The sequence below is a fragment of the Podarcis liolepis genome (genome assembly GCF_965112155.1).
Source record: "Podarcis liolepis genome assembly, chromosome: 1".
NCBI classification, from domain to species: domain Eukaryota; kingdom Metazoa; phylum Chordata; class Lepidosauria; order Squamata; family Lacertidae; genus Podarcis; species Podarcis liolepis.
In genome coordinates this window covers 33,073,702-33,096,691 of record NC_139554.1, presented here as the reverse complement: position 1 = coordinate 33,096,691, position 22,990 = coordinate 33,073,702, and the positions used below count along the sequence as shown (strand labels likewise).

Here is a 22,990-nt window from a genome sequence, read left to right as displayed (position 1 = left end):
TTTGACAGTATCCTGTGAGATGTTGGGAGCAAGGAAGTGGGGTCAGGCAGCACATAATTCCTGGGCACAGATAGTTGTCAAGAGTTCAGATGGCACACTGGTTATGTGGTTATTCAAAGCCAGCTGGGAGGCCATTTGAAACGCTTCCATAACAAATAGAGAGGCTATAGTGTGCAAGGAACGTCCACATTCTGCAGCAAAAACTATGTTTTTATTGCTTTTGTACTGGTGTACATGCTGGATTGTTACGTTCTCTGGAATTGTGATATATTCTGCTAAATTTGATTGTTTTTCTTTTTATTCTGGCCTGCATGTCAGACTGGATCTGAGAGACTTCCAGATGGTAGGAGTTACTTTGATCAGATTATTAGAAGGGCTCAAAGAGGCCCTCTTAGAGGAAAACAGCTTAGAGGACTGGGAAGGGCTGGGGGCTGAAAGATAAACCAGAGTCCTTTTGTTAAAGAAAATAATAAAATAGATAAATAGGAAAAAATGTATCTTGTTAAGTTACCATCTAGCCTGATCAGTTTTAACTTCTTGAGGGAGATGCTGTCTTGTCTTATACATTGCTGGAATGATGAAATAGTTGCTCTAGTTCCAAAGTACCACTAGTAGATCAATGTATTTCAGAGATCTTTCTTGAAGTAGATCACTACAATAGTGTATTTTCTGTCTTTCCTTCTCCTACTTTCTCCCCATTCAATAGTGTGGGATGGTGCCATCACTGTGTTGTGCATTTCTCCTTGCCATCTTGAAAACAGGTGTCTGGGTTGAGCTGGTGTTTGAAAATCAGGTTCTGAACTTGTACTTGTATCTAATTGCATTCTGTTATCTTGGTGTTCGAAAGAAATATTACATTACAGGCAAGACTACGAAATAGAAAGTTTTTTAAAAAATAGTTTGTTTTTTTCTTTTACAGTCTAAAAAGGCTTTTAAACTGAAGTTCTCAAAGGGATTTGCACAAGAAACTCAGAATAATTAACAAGCACATTTTTATATAATTTTTGCTAAGAATGGCAAGAATGGTTCCCAAAGTGAGGCGGGCATCCTTTAAAATCTGAATTAGGTGCTACAGACAATGATGTATGACACCCGTCTCCAATCATTTTTTGCATGCATGTCTAACCAGGAAAGCAACTACTCTTCTTCCACTTCCAATTTGTGCTCAGGACTGTATTTTGAAGGTGCAAGAAGTCAAAAGCTTGTTTTTCACAGGCCTTCAACTTCCATGTTGTTCCTCACTTCCACATCTTTAACTATTCTTTGAATATAAATGACTCCTTCTCTTTCATTTTATGGCCTTCAGTTAGACATGTATGAGCAGGAAATTTGCAGGATTCTTAATTTTGTTTTTAGTTTATTGGGGGAGGGTGAATGTTCTCTCTCTTGCATAATCCCTTTTTCAAAACAAGGAGAGGTTGGGAGTACAAGTGAATTTAATTTGAACAGAAAGAAAGTTGGATTCCTCATCATAGTCATCCACCCATCAGTAATTGGGTAAGGAGCAGAATTCTTATGAGTAAATCACCAGATAATGGTTTGTTTCCCCTCCCATCTGGATTAAAATATTGGCAGTAGTAGCTGTCAAATACAAGAAGAAAGGGAGCAGTGAGTTCTTGCAAAGATCTGACACTAGTAGCTCGAAACTATTATTTTCATTTTCCCCATAACCAGGGAAATTTGTCTAACGGTTCTGGTTTAAAATTTCTGTGGCCTTATGGGAGAAATAAATGGGAATAAATTCCAATATTGTTACTTTTTGGACTTGATAGTACTTTTGTACTTGCCACTCTTGATAGATGATGTGGAAACTTATAGCACAGTATATTATAAATTATAATAGCATTCTAAAGAAACACAAACACTTTTTGCTGCACTTCATGCATCTGAAACATTTTTTAATATGAATTTGAATAGATGGCTTTGAAACTCCCCAAATAAACATTGTTGTGGCTGACCTGGACATTTGAATTTATTCATTTTTTAAGAGGCAAAATCCTAAAGGTGTTTTTAAACATCAAATAAAAGAAAAAATATTGGGGCGGGGGGAGGCAGGGGTTCCATGTTCGATTACAAGTTGGGTAGCTTTTTTCAGCTTGAGGGCCACTCTCAGAGTGAGCATAGCCAATATTTGCACAAGTGCCCCCCCAGTACATACAGCACACAAGCAGACCACACATCCACATTCGCTGCACATAGCACACACAGACAAACGCACTCACCAGACATGTATGTGTGGAAACACATCAAAAATAAAAGTTCATTATTTAAAAAATGAGATAGTGCTGTAGTACCTGTAGCCACTAGATGGAGCTATGCGCCAACAGTGTGTACCTAATCACCTTTTCTTAGGTCTAGAATCACATACTTGAGGCACATTCCTTTGAAATCTGGGAGGCTAACAGGTTGAGGATGAAGACATAGGAATATTGTTGGAACAAGTGGGGATATCTGGGCCAAATATTTCAAAATTGTATGTTGTACAGTACAGTGGTACCTCGGTTTACGAACTTAATCCGTTCCAGAAGTCCATTCTTAAACTGAGGCGATTCCGTTCTTAGACCGAGGTAAAGTTCACAGACCAAGACACTATTTCCGGTTTTGTGGAGTTTGTAAACCAAATCGTTTTTAAACCTAACTGTTCTTAAACCGAGGTACCACTGTATTGTGAATTGAATGAAGAGCACTTCCCTTATTCCTGGTCTGCATCCTAGGATCTCTGAGCAAGTTGAAATAAACTCGATACACCATCATATATTTCCAGGGAAAATACAATAAAAGATAACACAAGATCAAATTCTGATAACCATGGTGATAATGTGCAAAGTTCTGAAACGAGAACCAGATTTTCACCAGGCACCTGAATGCCAGTAGTGAGGGTATCCATAAAAAGGGGAAATAGTGGGAATTTCAAGAGATGTTTTGAGAGCTGGCATAAATTGACAAAACGTGTGGTTTTATCGTTATTCAGTGGTGTGGTTGGCTGCTGTGGAAACAAGTGTTGTAATCAGGGCTTTTTCCCCAGCTGGAACCCAGTTCTGGCACCTCTCAGGTGGGCACCATTGCCATTCTAAGAGAACAAGATGGTCATGCTAAGTTCTGACACCTCTTTTTCTAGAAAAATAGCCCTGGCCGTATTTGATGGGCCTTTGGCCTGATCTAGCCGGCTTTTTTTAGGTTCTTGCATACATGGAAAGGCAATTCTGCATGTACAAGGCCTCACTGCCAAATTCTTCTGAATTATTGGCCCACTAACCACCCTCTCCATCCCATGCTAGTCTGTGAGGGGGGTCTGTCCATCTGAGAAGTAGCTTTTCAAGTGACAGAGAGTTCTAGTGCATGGGTAGGCAAACTAAGCCCCGGGGGCCGGATGCGGCCCAATCGCCTTCTTAATCCGGCCCGTGGATGATCCGGAAATCAGCATATTTTTACATGAGTAGAATGTGTCCTTTTATTTAAAATGCATCTCTGGGTTATTTGTGGGGCCTGCCTGGTCTTTTTACATGAGTAGAATGTGTGCTTTTATTTTAAATGCACCTCTGGGTTATTTGTGGGGCATAGGAATTCGTTCATTTCCCACCCACCCCCAAAATATAGTCCGGCCCCCCACAAGATATGAGGGACAGTGGACCGGCCCCCTGCTGAAAAGGTTTGCTGACCCCTGTTCTAGTGGGATGAAGAGGCAGAAAGCATAAGAAGAATTCTGGTTGCTCTTTTCTGGATCCAGTCCAGTAGCTTCAGCAATCACTTGGAGGCTATGTGTATTAACTGAGAAGTGCATGAAATTCCCCGTCTACACTTCCAATTTGCGACGTTCTCCAGGCCTTCATATGAAAGTGTACAACTGGTGACATTTACTTATGTTTGCAATGCTGTTTTTAGAAATCATATTAATTATATTTAACCATTGAACCGGCAGGGTTGGAATTTGCTGCTTCACATATGGGACATCTTTTTTATATCAAGTGCTATATTACAAAGACAGTGCCAAAATAATACTGCTTTAGTGAGGAGGAATTTCTTATTAGCAGTGAAGCTTCAAAAACCTGCAACTATGTCATAAAGTGAACGTCTTTGAGCTGAGACTCCAGTAATTCATGTCTGTCACACACAGTCTAGGTGACCTAGATTTGACTAGCGCTATTGTAGTGTAATTATGCTCCTGAGCTATATCTGATACCCCAGAAGAAAGGTGTAAAGTTTATTTTCAAAGGTTATGGATTTGGTTGAGTCATGTCATTGTGCAGCATACAGAACAGGAATCTGCAGAAGTCTGCATTGATATTTATGCAAGTATAAACGAACACATTCAAGCTTCAAGGAACAGTGTTAAATGCAAGGCAGGGAAAGGTAATGTTTTGACATTTGTCAAAGTGATTGAACAAAGCAACTTAGAATTCTGTTGAAATAGTACCTTTTTCCTTGTTCGGGTTGTCTTTGATGGATGAAATAAATTTGAGCTTCTCACTTGGACATTATTGGCTTGCAGAGATTAGCCATATGGATTTTCTTTTTCATCTGAACTCTGCAGTACAGCATTGCACAACGAATAGGGAGGTTTCAAGAGTACTTAAAGCGAACTGTTGTTCATGAAAATGAGGCAGGAGGAACCTGTGGCCCTCGGGATATTGGACTGCACCTTCCATCATCCTGAGTGCTGGCCATGTGGGAGAACCATAGGTTCCTCATACCTGCTCTGGTAGGTATCAAGGCTTAGAATGGACTCCAAAAATACTCCCACTATTCCACCACTATCTAAGGCAGTCTCTTCCACTAATAAGCAGATCACACTATAAGGAAGTTTTTCTTAAGGTTTAGTTGAAATCATCGAATTGCAGAGTTGGAAGGGACCACGAGGGTCATTTAGCCCAACCCCCTGCAATACAGGAATCTTTCACCCAACCTGGGGCTTGAACCCACAACCCTGAGATTAAGAGCCTTAAGCTCTACCAATTGAGCTATCCCAGGTCATGCCCTTTTTATTACATGTACTTATAAAGCCTGCAGGGGGCAAGAACTATTGGAGAGAGCCTCCCTTTTCTCACATAAGAAGACATCTTCTATAGTGATGTCACATGTATTTTAATACTTTGTTCGAAGCCGCCCAGGGTGGCTGGGGAGACCCAGCCAGATGGGCGGGGTATAAATAATAATATGTTGTTGTTGTTATCTAGGAATCCTGCACATGTGTGCTGCTTTTTTCACATGCTATTTTTAATCACGTGCAAACTTAATTTATAGATTAGTTTTTCAAACTGTCTTGCAACCCTGGGTACAGTACAATGCTTAATATTTCGTTCATCCAAATGCATTTGGCGTTTATGAGTTCTTATTATGTATTGGAGAAAATAGGTGCTCATGTCAATAAGTAAAGCCGCCCAGGCAGCTCCTCCAGGCATTGCTGGGGTACAATATTGGCTGAGTTGCCTGGGACTGATAGGAGTTGGGAGCCTGACAACACCCAGAGCCCCAAGTTCTCCAACCCTGCTTTATTCATCAACATCTATGGAAATAGGTACCAAAACTACCTATTACTAGTTAATGAGGAATGGAATCTGCTATTATAACTTCAGCATGTGCCCTTTGAGAGACCCTTTAGGAAAGAAGAGTTAGAGTTACTTTTTCGTGGAATGGATATAGAAGAATAACACAGGTTATCCCACCCCACCATCCCCCAAGATTTGAATTATTAGCACTGAAAATAGACTATAGTGTCTTTTTTTAAAAAAAATTAAATAGTAACAGTTGGAGCTAGCCTATTGTCTGAATAAGATCCAATACGATTTTACTGAAAAAAGCTTTAGTGGGTTCAAGGTAGTGGAAAAATTTCTTTCAGTACATCCTAGTAAAGATCCTGTTTAAAATAGATGACACCCTGTCATGTTCAGTAACGCATCCGTCATCAACTTCATTCTAATTCTTTTAGCTGAACAATTTCATTCAAGCTTGTAGCTTGTCTTGTCAAGCCACCAAGAGCTTCATTACTTTGCCATCAAGCATAGAATTACACCAGCTGTTCCTCAATGTTGTTCGGCTGCATTTTAATTTTAACTATTTCTTCAGCTAACTGCTCTCTGTGTGTGTGCATGTGCCCCAGTGCTTGTTTGTTTGCTTGTCTGTTTCTTTCTTAAAGGGTGGCTATCAAAACATTTCCAATTACGTAAGTTTCTAATTATGAAATCTAGCCTAAAGAGTGTCTTAACAGTCATGTAACTCTCTTAGAAATATTGTCACCCTGATTCCACAGTAATGGTTTGCCTGCCATAGCACAGTGCGCTGATTTGGCTGCTGTTGGGCAAATATGGTACCCCGCTTCCCGTTATAAAAGCTTCACATTAGACCTTGGAGATATAACCAATGTACTGGTGTAGTTTTGAGTCTTTGGTGGGCAAAATGCCTTTAGAATGCAGATTTGATCAGTTAGTCCCCATTTTGCCTTGCTGGATCCCTTTGGTGTCCTGTGCTGTGGCTAATCAATGCCTTTTGCTGCACTGCATTTTCAAAAGATCCCTTATGAATGCTCCCATTTGGTTTGGTTTGAAGATTTGCAGCTTCATCTAACAAGTGGATTCCAGAGCAGTGGGCGGGGGACGGACGGACATGTTTTTTTAAAAAATCAAACATCAATTCAATAGTAAAGCAATTTTTAAAATAAAAAAACACCTTATAGGTGGAAGGTGAGGAAGGCAGGCTGAAGCAACCATCCCCAGTGGCAAATGCTATTTTCCTGTGGTTTGCCATGCTCAAAGCAGCTCACAACACTGGAAACATAACAATTCACTAACACCTTTACATAACAATTCACTTTACATATTCACTTTACATAAAAATTCACTAACACCTACAGCAGCCATAGTTAAATAGTCATATGAAGGTTAACAGACTGTAAAGATAAGTGTATGGCTGAATGGCCTGCAGGATCAAAGGCAAAGAGATATCAAGAGTTAGAGGCTAGTTTTTAGCTTCTGTCGCATGAAATAAGAGGTGGAGAATGCAAACTGGACAGGCTTGATGATTGCCAATTATGATGGTCATATGCCTAGCCATACCTGGGACCAAAACCATAAAAGCCAAGCATATATTTTACCTGTTTAAGAAAAGTGGATGGAGGAGCACACAACACTTGAGTGTAGCTATAATATCCCGATAAAAAGAAAACAATGATAAAACATACAAGCAGTATAAAATAAAATATTATACAATATAAAATATACATACAAGCATAAAATAGTATAAAATATACAAGCAAATAGCAGACACACACAGTAACTTTACTATAATTTTCTATATTATTGCCACTAAACTTGACTTCTTGCAGCCAACATCAAAAGAACACATAAGTCCTTGGATCGTTGACATGCAACGCAACACTTCCCCTCCTTAATCTATCTTTACATTGTAGCAAAGCCTTTTCCCCTCCCTCCATTTCATTATGCTGTATATTTTGGTTTGTAAATGGGAAGTGTATTTCTTGAACAAGCATATTCCTTAAATAGAAATTCCAGAAGAGTGCCCGATGGCTAAAAATAAACTGTGGGGTTGAAGCCCTAGATAAAATTTAAGCCTGTGTATATATATAAAAAATTGCTAAAATGTCACAGTAATGAAAAGTCAGAAAATAAATTATGTCTGTTATTAATTTTTGAATTGTATTCAAACACAGAAATTTGTAGCATAGACAAAAACTGATTACAGAGAGATAAAATTCAATTTTATTCTAGGGTAATTGTTTTATACATTTTACATTTATTTATAAGATTAGATGAGGCTTGGAATTCTCAATATAAATCACAGTATGGTCCCGGTGGATGCCAAGGTCAGAGCATGAAAAGCCTCGCTTAGAAAACACATTACTTTTGAGGGAAATAAAAAAATGAATAAAACGAGATGGGAGATCTGTTGCCCTCCTCATGACATACACTCAAGTTTTATCACAATTTGAAGAACAAAGCAGCTTGAATAAGCAGTGAGATATATCTATTCCAGGCAGGACTTTTTTCGAGCCAGTATTCACCAGAACTCAGTTCTGGCACCTCTCAGGTGGACGCCATTATCATTCTAAGAGAACAAGGGAAGTGTTTGTGGTGAGTTCTGGAGCCTCTTCTTCTAGAAAAATAGCACTCATTTCAGGGAACATATATATGATAGAAAAGGTAAAGGGACCCCTGACCATTAGGTCCAGTCGTGGCCGACTCAGGGGTTGCGGCGCTCATCTCGCTTTATTGGCCGAGGGAGCCGGCGTACAGCTTCCGGGTCATGTGGCCAGCATGACTAAGCCTCTTCTGGCGAACCAGAGCAGCGCACGGAAACGCCGTTTACCTTCCCGCCGGAGCGGTACCTATTTATCTACTTGCACTTTGACGTGCTTTTGAACTGCTAGGTTGGCAGGAGCAGGGACCGAGCAACGGGAGCTCACCCCGTCACAGGGATTCGAACTGCCGACCTTCTGATCAGCAAGTCCCAGGCTCTGTGGTTTAACCCACAGCGCCACCCGCGTCCATATATATGATATGGCACCATAAATAATAGTGGAGAGGGGAACCATAGACAGTTGCCTTACACAGAGTCAGACCATTGGTCCATCTAGCTCAGTATTGTCTACACCAGTGTTTCCCAACCGGTGTTCCGCGGCACACTAGTGTGCCGCCGGACGTTGCCTAGTGTGCCGTGGGAGGGAGGCGGGCGAGTCGGGCTAATCCTCCGACGAGCTCCACCTCCAGACCCATTGCTCAAATCCTTTAACCCAGGAGGGTGGGGAGGGGGGGGGGGAGAAAGAGAAAAAAGAAAGGGTGGAAAAAAAGAAGGGGAAGAGAAAATATTTTTTTAAAAAAAGGAAAGAGAGGAAAAAAGCGAGGGATGGAGGAAGGGGAATAAACAGAAGGGGAGGACAATGAAGAGGGGCGGGGCTTGGCAGGCAGCAGATAACTGGGGAGTGGGGCGCGGCTGGCGGCGGCTCAAGGCAGGAAGGGAGGAGCTGCCTCGCGGAGAGTCTTGGGCTGCAGAGATTTCCCGTTCAGGAGCGCGGGAGGCCACGCCGTGGATGGGAATCTCCTCCTCCTCTTCCTCCTCCTCCTCCAGGAGAGAGGGTGGTCCGCCCCACCGAGTCGGGCCTGCTCAAGCGTGGGAGCCTATAGTTAGAGCTCAGCTCCTTTTCTTGCCTTCCCCGCCCCCCCACGGAGCACATTTTCCTTGCCCCCCCCAACCCCCGCATGTAGAATAGAAGCCCTCCAGCCTCCACGGTGCACAAACTCTCCCCTCTGCAACGAAGCGCTTTGTTGCATATCTTTGGTGAGGTTTTTAGGCAGTCTTGGTGCACCTTAAATCAGCGCTAATTGCGCCTGGACGCAGTATTTACTTCCGAGTAGGCCCCCTTCTCCCCCCCCCCCCCCGGTAGCACCTGACGTTGCTATTCGTATCATCAGGTTTGTTTGTTGATAATTTAATTGTTTTAAAAGCATCATGCTAAAGAGCTCTCTCCCACCCCCAGACCCTTGGGCAAAACAGAAACACACACATACACAAACACAGAGATTGAGCCCTGCAGGTTTTATGAAATGAATGGATTCTGAATGCCTGTTTCATTGGCTTGTCCGCCTTAGGCTGCTGGGCCAGACATCTGTTACACGGTGCAGTCCGTAAGCTGTGAGCGCTGCTACCTGCCGCCGAGACCACGTAACGACAGTCTTGAAAGACCTACATTGGCTCCCAGTACCTTTCCGAGCACAATTCCAAGTGTTGGTGCTGACCTTTAAAGCCCTAAGCGGTTTCGGTCCAGTATACCTGAAGTAGCGTCTCCGCCACCATCGTTCAGCCCAGACACTGAGATCCAGTGCCAAGGGCCTTCTGGCAATTCCCTCACTGTGAAAAGTGAGGTTACAGGGAACCAGGCAGAGGGCCTTCTCAGTAGTGGCGCCCGCCCTGTGGAATGCCCTCCCATCAGACATCAAAGAGATAACCATTACCTTCTATGCTGTTACTATTTTTTTATTTTTTTTTTTACATAAGTAAAAAGTGACCTTTCCCCATCTGGCATGGTGGTGTGCCTCAAGATTTTTTTCATGAAACAAGTGTGCCTTTGCCCAAAAAAGGTTGGGAAACACTGGTCTACACTGACTGCCAGCTGCTCTCCAGGGTTTCAGGAAGGATTCTTTTCCGATTCTCCCTGGAGATGCCACGAATTGAACCTGGGATCTTTGGCATTCAAAGCAGAAGCTCCCTTCATTATTTGTCTAACATCGACCAGCAATTGCTGATCTGCATTGTCTGGCATCGGTGCAACTCCTTCCTGGGTAGCTTGCAAAAAGGAGGCAAAAAGTGTGTAGAAATGTAATATGCAGAAATATATGGTTGTCCAGACTTCATCAACTCTTGAATTAATGCTGTTTAAAGAGGTAGCAGCAGTAGACCTATTCACTACCTTTGCATATTTCCCTTCCAACTATACAATTCTGTGTTTCCGAGGAGTCTTCTCTTCTGCAGTGTGTCCTAATGATACACATGCAGACGTTTTAAGGTACAGATGATAGAGCTGCTTTGTTCCCCTCATTTGATGCAGAAGAAGTAAATAAAAGTAAAGGTGCCGTCCAAAGTAAATATAAGTGATTAAAGAGTGCCTGCGAGTAAAAGCTATCTTAATCTCTAATTAGCATTGTATTTAACACAGCTTCTTTAATGCATTTTTAAATAGTTCTTTACCAGTATGGTGTACTTTATATCTTCTTCTCTAATATATGATGTGTCCACATTTCAGCATGCTTCTTGTCAACAGCGTTTCTTGTGTGAAAGATATTCAGATTGCTGTGGGTTAGGAGGTGTTCGTTCCAACTTTGCCTGCACAAAGAGGTTCTTTGGAGATTATCTCTTTATTTGATTAGGATAAATTTCAACTTAAAATAATAAAGGGGGGGGGAACCAAATTTGCTTTCATACTCATCGTGGAAACCAAAGCTTCTCAAGACAAAGTATCATGGGAGAGTAAACTTTATGGCTGGCAAATGCGACTCTTACTTTGTATTCTATTCCAAATTTGCAATTACAATTTTTAGTAAAGGAAGCAAAGTTCAACTATGAGGGAAGTTCAGAAAGTGAACTTTCCCAGCTCAAAAATATTCACTCCAGGCAAGCCCAGACCCTTCAGAATTTGGTCTTGAGCCTGATTTGCCTCATTTTGAGGTTTGCTGCCACAGCTGCTGCCAAATCTTCCTTTCTGCTAAACTTTCAATTCCTGTTCTTTTCGTGAAACGTGGGGGGGCCCGTTGAACCTCATGTTTCTCAGTAAGCTTTGTGGAATGAGAAATTATGAAAGCAATCTTTATAAAGCCTATCAAAGTTACCATCTAGGAAGAGGGGACTTTTAATAGAAAGTCACTTGCTTATTTTTTTGGGGGGGGGGTGTGAACCTGTGATCTGCCAGTTGTTGCTGGACTACAACTCCCACAATCCCTGGCAATGAGCTATGCTGTCAGGCGCTGATGTAAGTTGTAGTCTACTCTAAAACATGCGGAGGCCCACAGCTTCCTATCCACGGCCTAGAGGAAACAGCAGCTCCAGATCTGTATGGTCTCCAGTGTTTACTCTTGCCATTCCAGGATCGGATCTCCCACAAGATGAAATAATCACTTCCAACTCAGTTTGGAAGTTTTTTTAAAAAAGGTTTCATCTCCTACTATTAAAGGCGAACAGCCTTCAGAAGAGTTTGCCCTTGAGAAAACTTCTATGCTGCCAGGAGTTGATAACGCGGGAGTTGATAACGGTCAAGGAAGCCAAACAGTTCCACTGGCTTGAATTAAGCATACCTTATATATATTAGTATGGGACGCAGGTGGCGCTGTGGGTAAAACGACTGTGCCTCTTGAGCTTGCTGGTCAGCGGTTTGAATCCCCACGACAGGGTGAGCTCCCGTTGTTTGGTCCCAGCTCCTGCCAACCTAGCAGTTCGAAAGCACCCCAGTTCAAGTAGATAAATAGGTACCGCTCCGGCAGGAAGGTAAACAGTGTTTCCGTGCGCTGCTCTGGTTCGCCAGAAGTGGCTTAGTCATGCTGGCCACATGACCTGGAAAAACTGTGTCTGCGGAAGTGGACTAACGCCGGCTCCCTCAGCCAGTAAAGCAAGATGAGCGCTGCAACCCCAGAGTCATTCGCAACTGGACTTAATTGTCAGGGGTCCCTTTACCCTTTACCCTTTATTAGCATAAATTTATTTGAGATCTGCAGGAGGTAAGCGGTCTATACATGAAAATAATAACAACAGTACCTTGGTCCTGCCAGGGTTTCCCCACCACCTTCAAGGATGTGCATGTTCATCCTGTAACAATATCCTTACTTTATTACCAGCAGAGTGCTGCAAGGTAAGCTCCAGAAGTTTCCAGCTGCTCAGTCTGTGGCAGAGGACAACCTTAGTGTCGGGAGGATTGGACTAGATGACCCATCTCTACTGTTCTGTGATTCTAACCCATCTAAAAGATGGCTGACGATTCACATGTACTGTAAATATCATATTTTTCTGTGTATAAGACGACCCCTATTTTTGGGGACCCCAAATTAAAGAAATGGGGGGAGATTTCCCAGAGTTGTTAAGCATTTGGGGGGGGGGGATTGCCCAGAGTTGGGATTGCCAACAACCGCACGGCCGCCTGACCGCCGCTGCCATGCCTTGCTGAAGCCACCAGTCGCCTGCCCACTCGGTGCCAGCAGCCGCCAATTGCCCACCCCATTGCTGCAACAGCAGCCAATCGGCTGCCCGATTGCCAATGACAATCTCCTCGCGGCTGCCACCAATCACCCGTCCCCCCGCGCACTATCCTTGTATAAGACGACCCCCAATTTTAAACATTTTTAGTAATAAAAATAATTGTCTTATACACGGAAAAATACGGTAGTTAGTACCTAGACAGCAGACATGCTTATCCCCTGATCATACAATAGCACTATGCTTTGTAGGAAAGCTTAATTGGTTAGAGTGCAATACTGATAACACCAAGGCTGTAGGTTCGAATCCTCTTAAGGGTCAGCTGCATATTCCTGCACTGCAGAGGGTTGGACTAAATGATCCTCAGGGTCCCTTCCAACTTTGTGATTCTGTGAGAATTATTTCAATACGTTTGTGCATGAACACACACATATACATACTTATGTGTGCATGAACACAAATACATGCACTTATGTTTATTAGCACATACCATTTTTTTTGCAAATCTGTGTGCTTTTCTTTGGTTGGTTCATACATTTCCTCTCTCTCTTTTTTGGCAATGCACAAGTGGCTCCCGTAGTTGGCTCTAGTAAAGTTTTGCACACTTGCATAGTGAGGGAAAACCTTCACAAGATGGCCACTTTAGGATCAGAGAGGTTTGATGGATCTGTGGATGCTAAAGCCGCTTGACAACAAACCAGGATTTTTCCCCAATTCAAGGCCTGAGTTTTTATTTATTTCCTTCAAAACCTCTTCCAGTGTTGGTTCTGCCTCTACTGTTGGCTTTGGTGCTCTGAGTTGGATGTCAAGACAAGGAGAAGACAAATACCCATGTGGTCCTCATAATAGGCTGTCCTGTAGGAGACTATTTCCCCGATTCACGTCGTGTGATTAGGAGGTGTAATTGTTACTCCCACTCTGCACTGAAGGTGACTGCTGTCTGTAAAGGCACTACGTAGCATTAATTAAAATACAGTGTTCCCCTTGAAATGTAATTTGATCCATTCCTTTGCCATCCTGGTAAGGCTAATATTTGTTTCTAACCTGTTTTTTAGGGATTTGAAGTGATATTAAAGTCACTGAAGGTTACTAAATAATAGAAGAATTACGATTCTGTTCGTTCATTCTTATTTCTTTCAGCTATTCTACTTTCCAAAAAAGCATTTGCATGCAATAGCAAATACTTCTCTTTCTCGTGTGTAAGTTAATACAGAGGTACAGAAGGAGCTGGGCCACCTCAATGTTCATGGCCATTAAACAAATGTTCATTTCCAGTTGCCACCTATTGGCCACAGCCTACTCCAGTGGTTTTCAACCTGTGTGCCGTGGCACCCTGGGGTGCCTTGAATGACAGTCAGGGGTGCCGCAGGCAACACTGGCCTCTGTACCTCTTTCCTGATGCCCTCTCGTGTCTTTGCCTCCCAAAGGCTTGCATAGCTGTTGATTGCAGCAGGCCTAGCTACAAGCTCCCTGGGCGAATGGTGCCTCTGGGGCTGGCCAGAGGGTGCTTCCCAGGCCCCTGTGGGGCAGTGTGAAGAGGCACCTTTCTCGGGTGGGGGGGGAAGCTCAGAGACCAGGAGTGGCGGCAGCAGCTGCCAAGAGGACTCCCAAGAGAGGTGAGAGGAGAGGAGGCTGAGGGAATACTCCACAAGGAAGGATGTTCAAAAAAGGGTGAGAGGCTGCCAGCTCTGCAGGCAAGGGGTGAAATAGCTGGCCTCCTGAGCCCCACAGGGTGTCGCAGAAAGAATGTAGTTGATCAAGGGAGACACGGACTTAAAAAGATTGAAAACCTCTGGTCTACTCCTTTAGGTGTAAGGAAACATTTAATGTAGAACAGTTCAGGAATGGGTGTTCGGTCAGGAGCTCATGTAGCTTTACAATGACCATGAACTGCCACCTAACGTTAGCAATAATACTTGAGCCAGTTTTGGGTGGCTACTGCATGTTTCCAAGCACAATTCAAAGTGTTGATGCTGATCTTTAAAGCCCTCAGCAGCCTTGGCCCTGTATACCTGAAGGAGCGCCTCCACCTCCATTGTCCAGCCCGGACACTGAGGTCCTGCTCCGAGGGTCTCCTGTTGCTTCCCTCACTGCGGGAAGTGAAGTTACAGGGAACCAGGCAGAGGGCCTTCTCGGTGGTGGTGCCCTCCCTGTGAGATGTCAAGGAGATAAAGAACTACACAACTTTGAGAAGACATCTGAAGGCAGCCCTGTATTGGGAAGCTCTTAATGTTTGATGTTATAATATTTTTTATATGTGTTGGCAGTCGCCCAGAGTGGCTGGGGCAATCCCGGCCAGATGGGCAGGGTAATAATAATAATAATAATAATAATAATAATAATAATAAATGCCCTTGTGCTCACATAAGACCTTTGGTTCAGAGGAGGCATATGCTGACGAAGAGAGAAAGTAGGTTTCGTTTTGTTTTTTGGCCAATTTCTCCCTGCAGCCCTCCACATGCCACCTACAGGAGTGAGAATGGGCAAAAAATAATTTCCAATATCTTTCTGCTACTGGATGCCCCTACTCGCTCAAAAGACCTACCATGAGGATACCAGCTTTATTCCACTCTAACACCCACAGTGTGCCACACATATGTCTTACTTGGAATGATGAGTGGAAAATTTATATTTGTCACCCAAGTTTTCTATTTAATAATCAAAGAAAAAATTCAGCAGATTTCTATAAAGACCTTTATATAGTCCAAGTTGCTGAACCGTGTAAGGTGTGCACCATGTCTCAACAGGAAACTTTGAAAAAGAAAAAAAAACTTTTGTTGAGCAATTCTGTATATCACCTTTTGTCATAGCAATCTATTTTGGGAGTCTTGAACTACAGATAAGATATTTATTGAAAATGGCTTGACCTTAAATTTACCTGTACTCCACCCACGTGTTCTGCAAAGGACTGCTTTACAAACACCCCTGTCCTGAAGAATGCTCATTTCTACTCTAATTTCTTATCCAGGTAATACAATATGTCTTATGTCACACACATCAGTTGTATAAAGGTTTGCAACTTCTCATTACGCCACAAGACAAAGCCAGTAAATTCTTCTTTGTAGCTCAGGTAGCAGGCTCTTAAGTGAAAAAGACAAGCAACTAAAGAAAAAAAATCCATATGTAAGGAAAAAAATATTTATTTTAAAATGTGAGTGAAGTTTAATAGGTTTTTCTCCAACTAAGTGGTACAGCAATAAAACTGCTAGCATATTTGCAAAGCTAAGCAGGGTCCGTTACGGCTTCAAATTGGGTGGGTGACCGCATGTTGTGATTCCTTCATTGCAGGGGTTGGACTAGAATGACTAGTCTTCCAACTCTATGATTCTATTATAGGGGTCTCCTTAATACAGAGCTTTCCAAACTTTTCATGTTGGTGGCACACTTTTTAGACATGCATCATTTTGCGACACAGTACTTCAGTTTTACAGTCGTACCTTGGTTTTCGAACAGCTTAGTTCTCAAATGTTTTGGCTCCCGAATGCCACAAACCCGAAAGTGACTGTTCCGGTTTGCGAACTATTTTTGGAAGCCGAACATCCGGCGGGGCTTCCTGCAGCCAACCAGAAGCCGAACTTTGGTTTCCAAATGTTTTGGAAGTCGAATGGACTTCCGGATCGGCTTCCATTTGACTTCCAAGGTACAACTGTACTAGCAAACCCGAGGTTAAACTAACTCCTTTCCAGCCCTAGGAGGAGTGCAGAGAGCATTCACATGACACACCTACTACACACCGCAAATGACACACTAATGTGTCATGACACACAGTTTGGAAAGCTCTGCCTTAACAACTCTGAGCACTCATAACACTGATTAGCGTTAGAAACTCAGATATATAAGCTAATTGCCAAGTGGCACCTTAAACCTGGGTTACATTCGCCACAACGGTATGTCTAGGCACCATTCCCTCCCCCCGCCCATGGAGTTTATTATTATTATTAGTTTCATTTCTATGCCACTTAAGATTTTAAAGGGGAAAAAATCCAAGCAGTTTACAGCACCTTAAAACATCAAATAAAACAATACAGAATAAAACTAATTCAAGTTTTAAGTCAAATATTTCAGATCCTTCTGTAGTGACATTTTGAATTCCCCATATTTATTTATTTACCTACTTAGTTTATATAGCAGAAGTACTATAGGAAGCCAGTGTGGTGTAGTGGTTGGAGTGTCACACTAGGACCTGAGAGATCAGTGTTCATATCCCCACTCAGTCATGAAGCTCACTGACCTTGGGCCAGTTACAGCTTCCTTACCTACCTCTCAGGGTCAGTGTAGGGATTAACTGAGGAGGGGTATGAACCATGTACTCCTTTTTTAAAAAAGTGGGCTATACAGTGGTACCTCGGGTTAAGAACGCCAAGCGATTTCTGTTCTCATCCTGAAGCAAAGTTCTTAACCCAAGGTACTATTTCTGGGTTAGCAGAGTCTGTAACCTGAAGCATCTGTAACCTGAAGCTTCTGTAACCCAAGGTACCGCTGTACATGCAATAAATAAGCTCTTCTGCTTCGCTGCTTAAGAAAACTGGAGGGGCTAGCCAGATGTCAGTCACCAGCCTGACATCCTGAGATCTCCATATGGTCTCAGTTAGAACCTCGCCAGTTGCAAAATACTCCCAGCGCCTGGCTAATTTCTAACAGTGCCCTTAATAGCACTTAACAGCTCCCAGCATTCTTGGGGGGAAGCCATGACTTCTTAAATTGGCAGGATGTATAGTGCAGATGGAATCAGGATTTGAGATCCTGGGTTGGATAAACATTACAGTAGTTCTCTTCAGTACAGATTCTACGGGACATAAGCATGAGTTAACTACATGGATCAAGAGAATGGGTTGGAGAAGGAGAGGGTGTTCCATTGCCCTCATGGAAGTCAATGAGCATATGCAGTGATTTATAGAATTTCTGCCACAAAGCTGCAATTCCCAGAGTTGCATGCAAAGAAGGATTGATAGTTACACGACTCTGGGAATGGGGGCGGGGTGTCTCTTAACAGCTCTCAGCACCCTTAGCAGACTACTGTGCCCAGGATTGTTTTGGGGAAACCCATGGCAGTTTAAATTGGTGTGGTGCTGCTTTAAATGCACAGTGCAGATAGATCCCTGATTGGAATGTGAAAGTGCAGTTGCAGAGCAGTGAGAAACATGGTTAATTCTGATGTGTATATTAATACACATTCCATGCGTCATGGAAGGGCGAAGCTAGCTTGGTGCTCGCTCCCTTTCCTTCAAGCAGTTCTAATCGCATGAGGAAGAGAACGTCTTTGATTTGACTCTCATATTTAAACCTGCTTGGGGCTTCCCCTCCTCTTAAATATTTGCTGATTTTGCCATTGATTGCAGTTGGCATGGAAAGAGCCCTCAGGCCCCATAAGTCTCTCTCTAACTGTCTGATTATATTCTATGCAAGGTTGACCTCAGTTGCAAGCTTAAAAAGTGCTATTCCTCAATTATGGCATGATTCCAGAAATATCTCAACATTACTGTTCTGAAGTAATATGCCAGGAATAGTTGGGAGCTGCCAAAGCAGCTGTAGTTTGTAGCAGAAACACAAAGCCAGATTTTCCCAGCTAAGATCTTCCAGAGCCCTAATAGCTAGCTTCCCAAAATCTGTATCCCATTATGACTGCAAGAACGCAATTAATATTTATGGGTTCTGTTATGTAAATGTAAATGGTTGCTTTGGGATAATGGTAAAAGGCAGTTAACAGGGTTCTCTCCTGGGCCTGGTGTTGTTCAACATCTTTATAAATGAATTGAGGGAACAAAATGGAACATGTACGGAGGAGGGCGACCAATATGATAAAGGGTCTGGAAATCAAGTCTTATGATAAACAGTTGAGGGAGCTGGTTATGTTTAACCTGGAAAATAGGTGTCGGAGAAGTGATATGATAGTTGAAGATGACTAGAGGATGGATAACTGTGACCAGGCCTGACCTCACCAACTGGAGCTGAAACTTCTGGATGCCACATCCAGAAGGGCTGTTACATAGGAAATGGAATAAGCTTGTTTTCTCCTGCTGTGGAGGGTAGGTCTCAAACCAAGAAAGGAGATTCCGACTAAACATCAGGAAGAACTTTCTGGCAGTAAGAGCTGTTCAACAGTGGATGGATTCCCTCAGAAGGTGGTGAACTCTCCTTCCTTGGAGGCTTTTAAGCAGAGGTTGGATGTCCATCTGTCATGGATTCTTTAGTAGAGATTCCTGCGTTGCAGGAGGTTGGACTAGATGTCCCCTAGGGATTCCTTAAAACTCTACAATGCTGTGATTCTATAATTCTGTGATTCTCTGATACTCTGCTATGGCCCTGACACAGTCTCTTCAATAGAAACCTCCAATTACCTTGTGGAAAAATGATTTTCTGTTGAGACTGTGGCAAGAATTGAGGTCTTCCTCCCCACCTTCCATGGTCCTGAGACTGCTGTAGGTCAGGGTGGGCCACATTCTGATTCCATGGACCAGATTCTTATCTGACCCCATCGGCCAACTTTCACAGGCCTGTGGGGCAACCCACCTGTCACTCCTATGATATCAAATGATTGACAAGTGGGGTATTCTGCCCACCTGTCAAAATCCCTTGCTCAGTGGTTCCCAAGCAGTCAAAATTGACCACTGCATGGGGGAGATAAATTTTGCTTTATCCTGGCAGGCAGGATTTAACCCTCTGCTCATCTGCTGATAGCTGAGGGATTAAATCCTCCTTTCTGCAAGGATCTACTAGTTTTTGGTTGCATTATCATTCTGTATTTTAATATGTTGATATGTATTTTAATATTTTAACGGCCTCAAGACTTTATGTGGGATGTGGTACAGAAATGCTCTTAATAATGAAATAAATGAGCTGGTCATGACTAGAGGATGGATAACTGTGACCAGGCCTGACCTCACCAACTGGAGCGGAAACTTCTGGATGACACAACCACCTGAGCAGTTATAGAAAAACTTGCACAGTTATTCATACCTAGCATTCAAAGAGTTTCTGGGTAACTGTCTGCACATTAATTTAGCTGCACAAATCAACAAGTGGACCTTCTTTCACAGAAACATTTGCACATGTGTAGAGATCACTTGTGCCTGTTTTTAGTGAAACGTGTGAAGAAGCCTATTTAAAAACATGGGAGAATTGAGGCACCCCATGAGCCAAAGGTCAGGGGGTAGAGCAGAAGTTCTCACAGAACCACCTTCTGAAACTACTTCTTTGGAAAGTGGCAGAACCGCTGTAAAACTCCAGCAGCTGAGCTCAACTCAGATAAACAACCCAGAAGGTCACCATGGTTGATGGTTTCGAAAGTAGCTGAGAAGTCCAAGAGAACTAATGGGGCAGTACTCTCATCACCCCTTTCATTTTCCGGTGTGAGACGTCCACCAAGGAGCAGAAATGAAATGTTATGGGCACAGAAGTATGAAGTTTTGTAGTGTTCAGAGTACTGTAGTGCCTTTATTATCAAGGAATGTTATTAGAAAATGAGCTGGTTGTTGCTTTTGATGAAATGTTCTCAGTGTTCAAACCACATTTTCAGTTTAGAAGTGGAGATGATACTTAAATGCGTCTGAACTACAGATTCTTTTGTTTTTAGGTAGCCATTAAAAAATGCCTATAACCTTTTATCCTTTTTGCTGTGAAAACTTCTCAGCACCTGTTCTGGGCTGAGTTGAGTTTTCTTCTATTAATTTTTTGACCTTTAGATTTGCCAGTAAATTTTTCTAGCTCTGTGGAAACGCAAGTCCTTTTGTGGTGAAGTTTGTCATTACATCAAAACTTGGCATGAATAAGAGTGCTAAGAAAACAGGCTGTTTGTTCCCTGGGGAAACTATTCTATAAGCTAACTTTGCTTTTATATGTAGTACCCTCCTAGATTAAGTGATTTAGTTTAGCTTGGCCTAGGGCAAAACGTTTCAGGATATCTTAAAAGATCCTGGTATCTGATTAACTCCAGGAAAATGGGGGTACGTTTTTTCAGTTTTTGCTTCCTTATCAGTTGATGTTATAATGGAGATAGCACATTTAATATACTCTTCCTATATGCCTGATTCAAATAAGAGGGATAAACTTTGTTTTGATTCTGTGATAAATTCAGCTAGGTGAACTTACATTTTCTGCACTGAACCTCTTCTGATGTGCTCCAAATACGAGTATGGTAAGTCTCTGGCCTGTGGGCACATGTGACCATGTGCAGAGGGATCTTGACTGGGCATAACTGAAGAGGGATATGACCAGAGGTTACAAGAGGCTTTCGAGAGGACAAGGGCAGCAGGGTTGAAACAGGGAGAAATGCCAATTTAGGGTTAAATAAGTCACCTGCCTGGGGGAATGGATATCTGAAAACGGTGTGACAAAAACAGAATCAAGGCAGTCTCCAACATGCCAGCAATGGTAATTTGTGTACATTGGAAAGCTGGAAGCTTGAGGTTGCTCATTAAAAAATATCCAGTGGTCATGGGATGCAAATATGGATACACTATTATTCTGCATTGTTGCACAAAAGCAAGGCCCACTGGGTCCAATGTGATTTTCTCTCGTGTTTTAGCCTTGGTTCATTTGCTTGCCATTTCGCTCCCCTTCTGCATCCTGAAATAGCAATGGGGGGGGGCACAGCTGCAGGGATGGTGGGTGGCATTGCTTTTCTTCCTTCTTTTTCAGCGACCTGGAACACTTGTCTTGAATTCCCTCTGAAGTTTCATTTAGGATGAACAAAGTGAATACTGGGCATTAGTGTGTAAACTCATGGCTTTCCTTTCCTGTTGTCACTTATTATCCTTATTTCTGTGCTTTGATTTAGCCTCCTACCTTTCTGCAACTATGTTGCAGAAACCATGTGTTTCTGCAGCCTTACTGTTGTTCGCACCAATACTGCAGTAAAATTACAACTACAAAAAAAGCAAGTTGAATAAGTAGAGTCCTCCCTTCAAAGTACTTTTTAGCCCTTACCCACAGAGGACAGTAGCCCCTCCCAGCTATCACCTGGGATCTTTCCTTTCTCCTCTCAGCCTCTCACCTTGGGACACAGCGTTCACCTGTCTCTCACCCAGGGTCCTCCGTTGACCATCTGCCACCCCCATGAGTATACAATCTCTGGACCTGAATAAAAGCCCCAAATATAGGATTCCAAAGAGAAAGAAGAAAAAGAAAGAAGAGAAACAGAAAAAAGAAAGAGACAAAATAGACAAAAACATTAGAAAAACATACAAAAAGAAAACTTCCAATTTTCCATCTGCCTGTTACATTAAAAAAAGAAAAAGATTTAAAACATCCAGTCCATGCTTACATCCATTGCATGTTCAGACCCAGAGACCTCCCTCCTAAACAGTGGTTTTCAACCTGTGGGTCCCCAGATGTTGTTGGTCTACAACTCCCATCATCCCTGAGCTCTGGCCTTGCTAGCTAGGGGTGATGGGAGCTGTAGTTCAACAACATCTGGGGACCCACAGATTGAGAAAGGCTGCTCCTAAATAAAGACACATTTGACTCAAATTTTAGTTTTGGTTTTTGGTAGCATTTAGGCCACAACTTTACTGATTACAGAACAGTGAGTGGCTGCATAGGCTCTGGTTCGAATAGCTCCCTATACCCTTGCAGGTAGCACTCACCCAGGGCTCTATCATAGGTCAGCCAAGGGTGAACACCTGAGGAAGGTGAAAAGCCCAGGAACAGACTCTATTCACTCCCCAAATGCTCCCCTGGACTCAGGGGTTGGCCAAACCAAGTTGAGTCCCTGGATTCCTTTAACGGAATACCCTTCACATAGGGATGGCAAGACCGTTCTCCCATCCCTATCACATGAACCAGTGCTTATCCGCAACCTTACAAGTTGTGACAACTTGCTACACGGCAGGCAAAACCCAAATGGCAACAGCCATTTAGCCAAGTGGGAAAATTCCTGCCGTGCCCCTGTCCCAACGACAGACGACACACAATGGCATAGCAGGTCAATCACAAAAGGTCCTAAAATTAGGGAGAGACGGGAGGATGTTCCGATGCACAAGCCAAAAGAGGAAGCTCTGGGGCACATACATGGATTTATATAGGTCCTTCGATCAGTTCAGATTGCAACCCCATTGGCCAGATTGAAACCCAGCATCAAGGGACCTACCAATCAGGTGTTGTGGCTATCCAGTGGACCCACCCACAACCAAGAGGTCTGTCTCCAGATCTCACTGCAACACGTGCCCTCTTTTAGGGAGGACACGATCTACCATCTATTAAGGGGGCCATGCTGGACTGGTGGACACAGTCAATGACCACTCTGAATTAGCTGCTCCAGACTAATGACCTCCATGTTTCACCATCTCTACTCAGAAGTAAAACT

At 43.0% G+C, this 22,990-nt stretch overlaps 1 protein-coding gene across 2 annotated transcripts in view; it reads left to right on the top strand.

Moving 5' to 3' along the window:
• MIPOL1 (mirror-image polydactyly 1) overlaps positions 1 to 22,990 on the top strand; it is a 191,522-nt gene that overhangs the window by 2,500 nt on the left and 166,032 nt on the right. The window lies entirely within an intron of this gene.